This window comes from Sitophilus oryzae, unplaced genomic scaffold (assembly GCF_002938485.1).
Source record: "Sitophilus oryzae breed Bouriz unplaced genomic scaffold, Soryzae_2.0 scaffold_1107_pilon_pilon, whole genome shotgun sequence".
Lineage (NCBI taxonomy): Eukaryota > Metazoa > Arthropoda > Insecta > Coleoptera > Curculionidae > Sitophilus > Sitophilus oryzae.
In genome coordinates this window covers 104,431-117,516 of record NW_022145735.1, presented here as the reverse complement: position 1 = coordinate 117,516, position 13,086 = coordinate 104,431, and the positions used below count along the sequence as shown (strand labels likewise).

At 33.1% G+C, this 13,086-nt stretch overlaps 1 pseudogene; it reads right to left on the bottom strand.

Moving 5' to 3' along the window:
• LOC115880968 overlaps positions 1-13,086 on the bottom strand; it is a 29,373-nt pseudogene continuing 16,287 nt past the window's right edge.

Genomic DNA, 13,086 nt, shown 5'->3' with positions numbered 1-13,086 from the left:
CATAATTATTTGATGACATAGATCTCCGATTTCAAATAAAGTCGGATTATGAAAGTGATAATTGCATTTTATTTGCATTTAACTTGAGACCTAAGATAAGTAATATCTATTAATTAACATTATTTATGATACACCCTGTAGATAGGCCGTAGGTACGCTCCTGCTTTTGACAGCGCCGTAGCTGTGGCTGTAGGGCCCCAACAGCACGCTGGGCGAGTCCTTTTCGCTCCAAGCTTGGCTCGTGTAGCTGTTGCAAGCAATCAGGCTGTTCATGGCTGGCGGTCTGCTTTTCTCGATTGAGATGCCGTTGCCGACAGATCTTATACTGAAAAAGAAATCAAAATTATACAGGGTGGTCCTTAATGACATGCTATTATTTAAGGAGGTGATTCTTGGACCTATTCTAAAGAAAAAAAACTTTATATGTCTTGTGCGAAATAACTAGAACTCTGGTCACTTGTTCTCTAGATTTTATTTAAGTTCACTTTAGTTCACTGTTTCTAGTTATCTAAAGGGAACACAAAAGAAGACTTTACATTAATTAAAAAATGTCGTAAATGTATATTTTTTACTCCATAGTTTTATACAGATACAGCGAAAAGTTATTACTGTTCAAACCAGTTAAAAAATATGTGAGTGGCGCCCTCTACAAGTAGGAGTTATATTGAAATCAAAAATCAAATTTCATTTCTCATGTCAAAAAACTTTCGAGGACACCAATTTTCATCCAAAATAATGACGGTACTTCAGAAATTATTTGGAAAAATCAATAAAAAATGAAAAAAAAACTTCTACACCCTGTATCTGCTGGCTTCAGCATTTTAGGACATATGTACAGGGTGGATCAAATTCAAACGCTTTTAAATGGAAACACTTTTCTCTAGGAGATAGACAAAATTAATATCTCTGTGTCTAGACTCAATTTTGTCAAAAACATGATGGTGAAAACCGCATATCGATATCTGTTACCGTTTCGGAGTTACAGGGTGTTTTCAAAAATATGCATTTTTAACAAATCGCTGTAACTTTTTTGCTATGGAGAATTATGCATTTTTATGAAAATATTTCTAAAAGCACCTTTTTACGTAGAAATTAATAGTTTAAGTATAATTTTTTAAAATTAATAATTTAAATTATCAATAGAAAATTTGTTTTTTATATGGGACACCATGTATATTTTTAATTTATTACGAAAATAATTTAAAATTACCGTTCAAAAAATATAACACACTTGATAATTTGCTCGATTCCTCTTCGAGAGATATAGGTATATAAAAAATTCGCCCGCTTTTAAATAAGTAGGCTTTGAACTGCCCCGGCTGTAATGCAAAAAAAATTCTAGCTGTGACCATTAATTCGACGAATGATAAAACGAAATAATATTTGCTATGAGAGATGCAAGAATTTTATAACCATTTAAAATATATTTAGCTTCCAACATCCAACACATTTTAAGCTATATCTAATAACAATAAAATAAATAGCAAACCAAGACATGAGATTTTTGCTACAGGTGTTCGACATAATATATCGACCGTCTTCTGTTATGGACAGAGGGGGCAGTTTTTGAGCATTTCTCGCGGAATTCATTAACTCAGTGGGGGTGAAAGATGCCCTCTCATAACTGCTAAGTATTTCTAATTCTTGTCTAGATTATACGGAAGAATAAGGGACCTTTATTCTTCCGCAAATATATCCATAGGATTAGATCCATGGGCACTAAGTCAGGCGGCCTCTACGGCCAACGGCTGGGATATTGGTTAGCTAGTCAATTATTCTTGAAATTGGCTGGAAAAATTTGCTGATAACTTCAGCGTTCAGAGGCGGTGCGTCGTCTTGCTGGAAAAAATATGTTTTCGAGTTCCATTAAGGGCATATCATCAATAAGGGGTCCAAAGCCTACTAGTTAAAAGTGGCGAACTTTTAAAAATTCCGTATTTCGAAGAGGATTATAACAAAATATAAAGTAATATCTTTTCAGTTAATTAGAAATATAGAGTGTGTCCCAAATAAAATATCAATTCTTCTGTTGATAACTCTTAAATTATTAATTTTAAAAAAATTATACTTACACCATTAAATTCTACGTAAAAAGGTGCTTTGGAAATGTTTTCATAGATATACAAAATTTTCCATAGCAAAAAGGTTACAGCGATTTGTTAAAAATGCACATTTTTGAAAAACACCCCGTAACACCAAAACGGTAACAGATATTGATGTGCGGTTTTTACCATCATGTTTTTGATGAAAATTGAGCTCCAGACACCGATATTATATTAGTTTTCGTCTATCTCCTATAGAAAAGGGTGTTTCCATTTAAAAGCGTCGAATTTGACCCACCCTGTACATTTATACGAACTTTTTTTCTTATTTTTATCTGCATAATATGCTGCCCAAGTTTCCAAAATACAGTTCGGACCACCCTGTATACAGGTCGTCGATCTGTTTTGTAGCTACGGAGCAACTGAGCAATTCATGGGCGTGCTATAAATATTTTAAATAACATTAACTACTTATACAAAAAGTTCAAAAATACCAAATAAGTTTTATTTTTTTAGCGTTTTTTCCAGATAAATGAGATCTAATTTTTATAAAAATTAAGAAGAAAAAGAATAAAAAATTAATAAAATCACGAATCTATTTTACTGATAGTGACTGCACTGTTCTCTAAGCTTGGTCTATTACCGTTTTAACCGGTACATCTTTCTCGTAAACTTGTGAGTTTTATTTGCAGAATATGATGCCGAACTTTCACGAATACAATTCGGACCATCCTGTATAAATTGCGCAACATTATTGGAGCACCCTATATAACAACTTCACTGTCATCCATATAATCATTTCATATATATATATATATATATATATATATATATATATATATATATATATATATATATATATATATACTATATATATATATATATATATATATATATATATATATATATGTAGATACATACCTCTTCATGCTCTCCATTACACTTGCGATAGACTTGGTATTCGAGTGATTAATGTCGTTTTCGAGGCAGTTGTTCTTCCTTGATTTCCACGTAGGGTGTAGGTTTCTTGATGATACGCAAATGTATATCGATGTCACTAAAACCAACTAAAAGATGTATCACGACGATAAATAGGGGGATGAATGGGCAAGAATCCAACGCTATCGTAGAGAATTCCCTACAATTATGGAAGCGGACCTAGGAAAGCTCCTAATGCAAAGGTGCTGGTCCAGAGACCGGATATAAGTCCAAAATTTCCACGTTGTTTGGAAAATCATAAGCTCTGAAATATAAGAAGAAAACTTTAAATTGATTTTTTAACAACATAGATGTTTGCGTACTCAATTAGACATTAATACAAAATCATTATATTCAACAATAAAATACCGTACGATCGAAAAAGACGTCAGGAGATGGTTAGAAATGACAATCGTTGATAGTTTTGGCGAGATCAAGAAATTTAATCTTCCCGATTAGAAACTAATTTTTTACAGATAATTCTTCATGTAACATGTTTTGAATTGAGGGCTTTGAAATGCACCATTGTGCTGCAATTACACGATATGCGAAATGTCGATCTTCTTGGATCAGCTTACATACAACATTGGCCCCTGTTCTCAGAAGAATCCCTGGACTTGTCAGCGCGTACTTTACTCTTTTGAACCGAAAAATAAAGTTCAAATCGACTGGTTGGGTGTTCCATGATAAACCAAAACCGATGAAAGTTATCTGTTCTCGAAGTGTTTCCAAAAGGTGGCAACATTTGTCTCAAGAGAGTGAGTCATGTAGCAACAATTCCTCTGCAAGATCAAAGAACTGTTACTGCTTATTGATACATATATATTTGTTTGCTGGAAGTAATTGCTGACTTTCAAGAAAAACCAACTCTCATCGATGAATTATTTCATCAAAGACAATGCAGGTTACACACATAGCTCGAAAACATATTTTTTTAAAGCAGGAAAACGTCAATTGTTGGACTATCCTCGATAGGACCATACTTTTCAATTTTAAAAATGAATTGCTCCATCATGGTCAAAGTTTCCAGTCCCCAGGAGATGCAGTCAGCGCTTTCAAAACGCAATTGAAGCCAACCAGCGATTGGAATAACTGATTTCAGAATTATTGGTTTTCGTGAAGAATATTTTGAAAAACAATAATGCCTGAAAGCTACATACTGTTTTTTTACCTCTAAATGCAAAAATATAAAACTGTTTGCTTGAAAATCGCTCAGTGAAGTTTGCCTACACATATAGGTAAATACAAATAACACAAAAATATGTACTAAGAATAACAGCTATTAACAGTTATTATTTACGTACTATAATTTCATATCTCTGTTTATTTGATATTATTAAGTTCTGAAAAATATTTTTTTACGATGGAAAAAAGAGGAATACTTACACTGCTGTTCTTAAAGCATCGCCAAATGATGCTACAAGTTGAGCTGCCATGCCAAGTCCGTGCAAAACCAATCCAAGAATGCATACCCATAATGTCTCTAAAAATAGTATAACATTACTGTAAATAATATAATAATTAATATATTAAGTGTATGAATGTGAGGGTAATGTATATTATTTATATTTATAAATAACAGATACGTCAAACAAAAAATAGCAATAGAAGTCAAACAATAAAAAAGAAAAGATACTTTAAAAAAATAAAAAAAATGATCGTGGTGAATACATGAACGTTTAATCTATGTATTTATTTTCTAGGGATATATTATTAGTGTTAAATTAACATACAATTATGTATTGTAATATAATGATTCAAATAATTGACAAGTAATGATTACTGACTGCTAAATTGTTGCCATATTAGAGCTTCTGTTTGAAATATCTATTTACATACAGTGACCGTAAATATTTTTTATTTCTAAAACACCAGTTCTCAATGAATAAAATAATACCCTATATTTATCCTAGTAGTCCTAGAATAATTTAATATTTTGATCAATCAATTATCAATTAATTAATCGGAAATGTTAAACGATACTCATTATATCACTTTGAAATATTGTTTGATATTTATAGTTATTTTAATTCTTTCCATTCTTTCACTTATGCGAAATGCACGAATACTACAACTCAGTGAATTAAACGAACTAGTCTTCTGTACAGGGTAAGTCCACCTGACGCTTTTAAAGGGAAACACCCTTTTCTATAGAGACAGACGAAAACTAATATTGGTGTCTGTAGCTCAATTTTTATCAAAAGATAATGGTGAAAACGGCCCATCGATATCTGTTACTGTTTATGAGTTACGGGGTATTTTTCAAAAATGTGCATTTTTAACAAATTGTTGTAACTTTTTTGCTATGGAAAATTTTGTATTTTCGTGAAAACATTTTCAGAGCACCTTTTACGTAGATTTTAATGGTTTAAGTTTTTATTTTTTTAAAATTAATAATTAAAGAGTTATCAACAGAAAAGTTGATTTTATATAGAGGACACCCTGTATATTTTTAATTAAGTGAAAGAACTTAAAGTTGGCTGCTTCCAAAAATATACACATTTGATATTTTGTTAAAGTCCCATTCGAGATACAGAATTTTTATATGTTCGCCACTTTTAACTAGTAGGCTTTGAACCCCTTATTGATGATCTGTCCCTAATGGGAACTCGAAAACATATTTTTCCAGCAAGACGAGGCATCGCATCGCCTCAGAACGGAAGTTATCAGCAAATGTTTGCAGCCAATTTCGAGAATAATTGAATAGCTAACCAAGATCCCAGCCGTAAGCCGCCGAGGCCGCCAGATTTTTTTTTCTTTGTGGAAGAATAAAAGTTCTTATTTTAAATTGCGCGTATAATATAGACAAGAATTAGAAAATACTTTTAGCGGTTATGCGAGGGTATCTTTCACCCCCACTGAGTTAATGAATTCCAAGCGAGAAATGTTCAAAACAGTCTCGTCAGTCCATAACAGAAGACGTTCGACATGCCGAACGCTTTAGTAACAAAATCTCATATCTTGGTTTGCTATTAATTTTTTTATTGTTATTAGATATAGTTTGAATATGTTGATGTTATTAAATATAGTTTAAATTGTTATAAAATTCTGCATCTCTCATTGCATACATATATTATTTCCGTTTCAATTGCTGCTCACAGCTAGAATTTTTTGCATTACAGGCGGCGGCGTTCAATGCCTACTTATTCAAAGTGGGCGAATTTTAAAAAATTCTATATCTCAAAGAGGAATTGAGCAAAATATCAAGTATACTATATTTTTTTGAAAGGTTATTTTATATTCTTTTCAATGAATTAATAATATAATACAAGGTATTGTCCTATATAAATAATTAAATTTTCTATTAATAATTTTTTAAATTATTAATTAAAAAAATACTTAAACCATTAAATTATATTGCAAAAGGTGTTTTGGAAAATGTTTTCATATAAAAATACCAAATTTTCCATAGCAAAAAAGTTACAGCGATTTGTTAAAAATGCACATTTTGAAAAACACCCCTGTAAATCCGAAACGGTAACAGATAACAGTTTTTGATATAAATTGAGCTCCAGACACCCATATTAGTCCTCGTCTATAGAAAAGGGTGTTTCCCTTAAAAGCCTCGAATTTGACTCACCCTGTAGATTCACTTTGCTGAACGAGAGATCGAAAATGGAAATCACTTAAGTGAACTAAACTTCCCAACTCTATAGTACTTACAAAGGAAAAGTAAAGAACGGTGCAGGTCCAATCAAACAAAACCCAGCAGCAACCAATACACTGCCGGTTATCGTGACAAACTTGGGAGGAATAAAGTTATCACATAACCATCCCCAACCCGGTGCAGTAATAGCGTAAACACCTCCATTAATGACGAACATTAACCCCAAAATGAAAGGCTTCAGCTGAAAGACTCTGAGATGTGGTTCCATGGTGGCCTGAAGAAACCCTATCGAGGTACTGGCCACTGCTGTGCTGGCACAGGCTATCACTATGCCTGGTACTTTTAGGGCCTTGAATACTGATGCTGAATAGTAAAAAGAAAACATATAAAAATATTGAACACCCCAATATGAATTCATGTTAAATAAAATAAGTGAACAATGTTAAAGTCGACGAATGAGGTAAATAATAGCAATTTCTTATTTTAGTATTTTTTGTATTTTGAGTACAGAAGTTCCTCGTTTTACCGCGTATATTTTTATTATATAAACTATACAGAGTGAGTCTTAAGAGTCCATTTAACTAGTCCGAAAATGTAGCAAAATAAGCGTTCGGCATTTAACGTTTTATATAAAACTGGCTATGTATTTTTACATAAATTTAGAAGGAAAAGCATAAAGATTATGCTATATCCTGTATTGTAGGACATTTTTAGACAACTTCTTTTTATTTTTAAGATCTTGATGGTAAAAACAAAATATTACAATACGGAAATGGATTGAAGTTTTCTGATTACAGTGATAATAATTTATATGGTTTTATAAAAAATTGCTCACTATTTTATGGTAAATGTTGAAGCTCTGCAAACCTTAATCAAGCCTTAATCAAAGTACATGTGTTTGAAATTTTGGGTGAGGTTTAATACGACAGGTCAATCCTAAGCCTTAGGCAGATTTCTGAAATATAATATATATTTCTGTCGGCCACACACCCACTTTACCCGACCCCCGAGAGCGACCCCAGAGTACAGCGTAATATACTCTTTAATAAGTGGAAATATTTTTAAATTATAAGAAATGTTTGGTGAGAAAAAATTGAAAATTTTGTAATTTTCAAAAAATTTTTGGAAAATATTTAAATTTCCAGTTAATAAATAATTTGGCAATTAGTAGTAGATTAAGTTTAGAAGAAGAAAAAAGACTGTGGTTTATAAAATTTTAAAAAAGTCAACCGGAATATCGGAATATGAAAAATCCGAACTTTATCTCTTAATTCCCTTAATTGTACTTACGGCTAGGTTCTTTATCACGTTTGGATTCTTGTTTGGGTAAAATTATGGCTGCTAATATAGCAGAGGCAAACAATGCCGATCCCATGACGGCAAATGGTAGAGTGTATCCTCCCACTTGGTATAGAGCACCTCCAACGGTGGGACCCACAATTAATCCCAGACCGAAGAATGTCTCCAAAGACGCCTTTTAAAATTAAAAAATTAATATAAATTTTAACCGTTACCTAATCCCATGTAAATTATAAGGGTGTCGTTTATTGGTCTCCATGTATTGATTTTAGAAGAAACTTATAACTCTTTAAAGTACTGGATTAGATCAGATACGAGATTAGATCAACTTCGAAACTCTTCCTCTAAGCCGTTTTTAAATTATTTGCAAAATTAGGTCCTAGGGAAAAAGTAACTTCTACAACGATAAAACACTCTGGCCACCAGTAATTATTAAACTTTATGATATTGCCATACAATAATGATAATATAATAATAGCTCCTGTATATAGAGTGTTTAACGCCTTGGGAGTAGCAAGGTACAGCTTGTTATGCTAGAGCCCGTTCGGTATACAAATAAGGAAGGTAATGTGGCTAGCACCACGCTTCAACCGCCTATTATTACCTCAGGATTGTGGAATCCCAAGTACTCATTTAAGGCTGAGTCGACCTAGGTACCCACGGAAATCGAACCCACACCTTGAGATTGGTAGACGAGAGCTCTGTACCTCTACGCCACTGGGCACCTTTTGCAATAATGATACATGGTACATTTTTAAAGCACTGAAGTTTAAAACATATTTTTGTGTGCGAAATATTCAATTAAAGAGATTGTACAACTCTATGTATATGTTTCCTATATAGAAGGATGTTATTAATAAGTGATAATCATTTAAGTGATTATCGCTTGGTGGCCATATTGTAATTGTCATTTTTTTGAAATATTAATTCAGAAGTCATTTCTGTCAGTTCTATAAAACATCTCGTCAGTTCTTAATAATTATTATAATAAAAAATGTTTAAGATAAGAATGATATATGTACTTTATTTCGTTATATAATCTTTTGAATGAACAACTCGATGTTTCTGGGATTACCTAATAATTTTTTGCCTGACAATGCGATACCGGCAACACTACACCTTCCTTCAGATTCGTAGTGTTGCCGGGTAACGCATTTCGTGTCAGGTAAAAGTATTATTCGGTAATCCCGGAAACTTGATGTGATACTTTTGAGGAAATAGCTACCAACGAGGGTGTCTCACTTGGGTAAAAATGTACATGTACTGCCAAAATATCATTTACTGCCTATATCTGCCATATAGTTATAGTCAACTGATGCCAATGACTGCCAACGACTGCCTAGAAAATGTACATGTCATTCCAACAGTGGGACATCCCTCGGCTACTAACAAATATTAAAAAAAAAGTTATTATTACATCTTTCCCTCATATTACAACAAAAATTTCGACGATGTCCCGTGATCTTCGTTTTACCCTTGTACAAGGTATTTGTAACCTAATTTTGCAAATAATTTAAAAACGGCTTAGCAGAAGAGTTTCTTAGTGGTTAGGTAGCCTTATCTAATCCAGTACTATAAAAAGTTCCATTAAAAGTTTCTTCTAAAATCAATAGGAGGGCCAATAAACACTCTTAAATTTTGCACCCTTAAACTGATGCATAATTCGGTATATATTTGAAACCTTTAATTTTATATACTTACAAATGTTGTTGCGACATTATCAGGAAACTCTTTGGCGATTATAGCGAAACTTGCCGTCAAGAAAGCCGCATTTCCCATGGCTTCCACGATTCTTATAATAAAACTTAAACTAATAAACGCGTATCTTCCTTCCACTTTATCTAAAAGTCTAAATACAAACAAGAAAATTAGTATCTCGCCATATAATTTACTGTAGAAAGCATATCTTTCTTTATGCTTAGCAGATAAAAAGATTTTCAAGCCACTCATATCTACTATAATATAAAATATTGAAATTAATTATTCCTAATGCCGGGTCCAGACCAAAGCGACAAAAAGTAAACACGATTTTGAGACAAAAACAAGACAAACTTGCAACAAAAAATGGGGAATTCTGACAAGACAAACTTGAGACAAATTGTCCACACCGCAAGGACACAAATACAACAAAGTCAAAAGTTTAGTTGTTGCGAATGAGTTTTATTAACCATGTGTGATTTCACTGGGACCCTATTCTGTATCTTTTTCGGTTTCGGATCCGAAAATTCGATCCGGTTCACTACCGAACGATAGAGTTGTCGAATGTTACGTTCAGTATCCGCATTGCGATTCTGTATCGCTGTTCGGCAACTGCCCGGTTCGGTTTCGAAGCAACCGAAAAACAATCATGGTTGTGGAGCATGACAGTAGGACGTGATAGTGACAGTGACGCTTTCAAATTTTGTATATGTTCAAATTCACCCTTTTATAACGCTTCTGTTTGGGTCTTTTCTAAGGGTTTGAGGATAAGTGGTGATGACAGATTTACAGGTAAATAAGATCTATTTTCCAGAAGGAGTAAGTAATATTAAATATTCGTTTAGGCACCGAAGCGGAACTAAAAGGACTATGCAGCAGAGAGAAGTCTCGCTTCGCTTTATACAAGTACATGAAAATTTTACAGAAAAAAAGAAGAATGCCTCGCTGTTGAATCTTTCTTTGGTAATATAGGAAAGGCAAGGCAGTTGCTGTTGAGAATGCAGCAACTGCCATGCCATTGCGAATACTATGAAGATGTGAATCTGATAAACAAATATACTTTTAAAATATGCATAGTGTACAGAAGCGTAAAATATACATTTTTTATAAAGATATGATATATGATTAATAATTCATTTTTTTCTTTTCAGGCTACAAGATGTCGTGAAGATGTGGGTTGGAGGAGTGAAATTTTTTATTCAATTTTGTTTAATAGAATTACTTTATATTAAAACTTGTGTTCAAATTTAATTGTATTTATTCTAAATTAAAAAAATCACTTAATAAATAATCACAATATAAATAAAACACAATATGTTAATAAAACGAAAGTATGTATATGTTTGGTGCTCTTCTTAGCCTGTTCACCAACCTCTGCGCTGATTAGATTCATATCCCTGACAAACATCACAAATTTTCACTTTATTTAACACTTTACTTCTATTGTTTTATTAATACTATACTTCCGAGTATTTCGTAAATAAAACCTTTGCAATAACACGCAAATTCTAGCCTTTTTTTGAAACTGTCAAACCCCTGACAGAAAAATGTATTGTTGAATAGAATAATTATTATTAGTTACCAAGACGATTAGAGCTTTCGGTACGCGAACCGAGGATTCGGTCGGGTTTCCGTTCGGTTCGGAGCTACGGACTAGCTTTACGCGCTACCGAATCGAAAATGTCGTCACAACCGAAGAAATTCTACCGAATCGATCGGTAAAATACTTACAGAATAAGGCCCCTGGGTCTCCTACATATTGAGTCTCTTCTCTATACATCACAATATTTGATAAAACTTATAAGTATACCATTTTTACAGTTAATAAATAATAAAACTATTTCTGACTATGATATTTAAAATTTAGATAGATAGGATATTAAAAAACATACCGGTATTTGCAGACGCAGACACAAATTCAATAAAAACCAAATTTTTTCCTGCGAAAATCGGGCTTTTCACAGAAAAGGTATTTTTGATTTATCAACAATCATTGTCAAGTTGACAATATACAGGGTGTGTTCTAATTAGTCTAAAAAATTGTGGTGTGATTCCTCATATGTGTTCTTAAACACACTTTATATATCCACTGGATCTAAAGTACTTCCTTTCTTTCTGATCTACAGGGTGTTAAAATTTAAAAAATCGATAGAGTTTTAAAATTAAAAAAATCGATATTTTGCTTAACATAAATGGTACACTACTGCTTTTTTAAAGAAAATATAGTTTTTTCTTGACAGGCCATCCTTTTTCATCAAAATTGATCTTTTGAGTTTTTTCTTGTTCATCAAACGAGTTGCCGATAAAAAATAAATATACTTATTAAGAAAGAGCCCGCCTTAAGCCGTTTTCTAACGATTTTTTATTTTTTTAGATTAATTTAGGAAACACCCTGTATATGCATATCACAGGCAAACCAAATAAACTAGTAACCTCTAAAAATTATTTTTCCTACCACTAGCGATATACCGTGTTTTTAGTGAGTACTAAATTATTTTATCAAAATTTCACCATATAAGTTTCCAGGCAATGGTCTTGTCGTTGTTTTGACTGCTTGGTCTGGACGCGGCATAAGAATCTCCTCCTTGTATTATTGTAGCTTTTTTACTTACCCAAATAAAATAGCACATATTCCCGTTGTGTATATGCCACCATTAAATGTTAGTTTTGGTCCTATCCTATTAAGATGCTGGCCATAAAAGGGGCTAACGATAAATACTACAAATTCGAAAATTCCAAATACTAGACCGTACTCCGTCGCTGTACATCCTTTCTTCTCAGCCTAGAACAACAAATAAACAGTTTTACACATACAAATAAGAATAAAACTTAATAACATAATATTGGGTGTATTTTCCAGAAATGTTATTTTCAATCTCTCAGCACAGGATTAGCAGCATCTCAAGAGCATTTTGGAAATTAAAAGACAAGGTTTTCTACAATCATCACTTGAGTACAAAAACGAAACATGCAGTGTACCGAGCAATTATAATCCTCACCATGCTATATGGGAGCGAAACCTGGGTGCCGCACCGCCGACACGCATGACAAGTTGCAACAGAGACACCTTAGACAACTCTTAAGAATCCGATGGTTCCTTCATGTCTCAAACATAGCGGTCCTTGAAAAAGCTGACTGCGAGAGTATTGAAGTCATGGTTACAAAATCCCGCTTAAGATGGGCTGGTCACGTATGCAGAATGCAAGAAAATCGCATACCAAAATCTCTGCTTTACGGTGAGCTTATAGATGGTAAGAGGAGGTCGGGTGGACGACTCAAAAGTTACAAAGACATTTTCCACGAAAACTTAAAGGGGATTAACATGCAGAATGAGCGGGAAGAAGCAGCTCAAAATAGAACCCGATGGAGAAGAATTGTAAACTCAGTTAACAGCAAGAACCAAAAGTAAAGAGGCAACAAAGCAAGGAGATTTTGAATGTCCGGAGTGCGGTAGGCAGATAA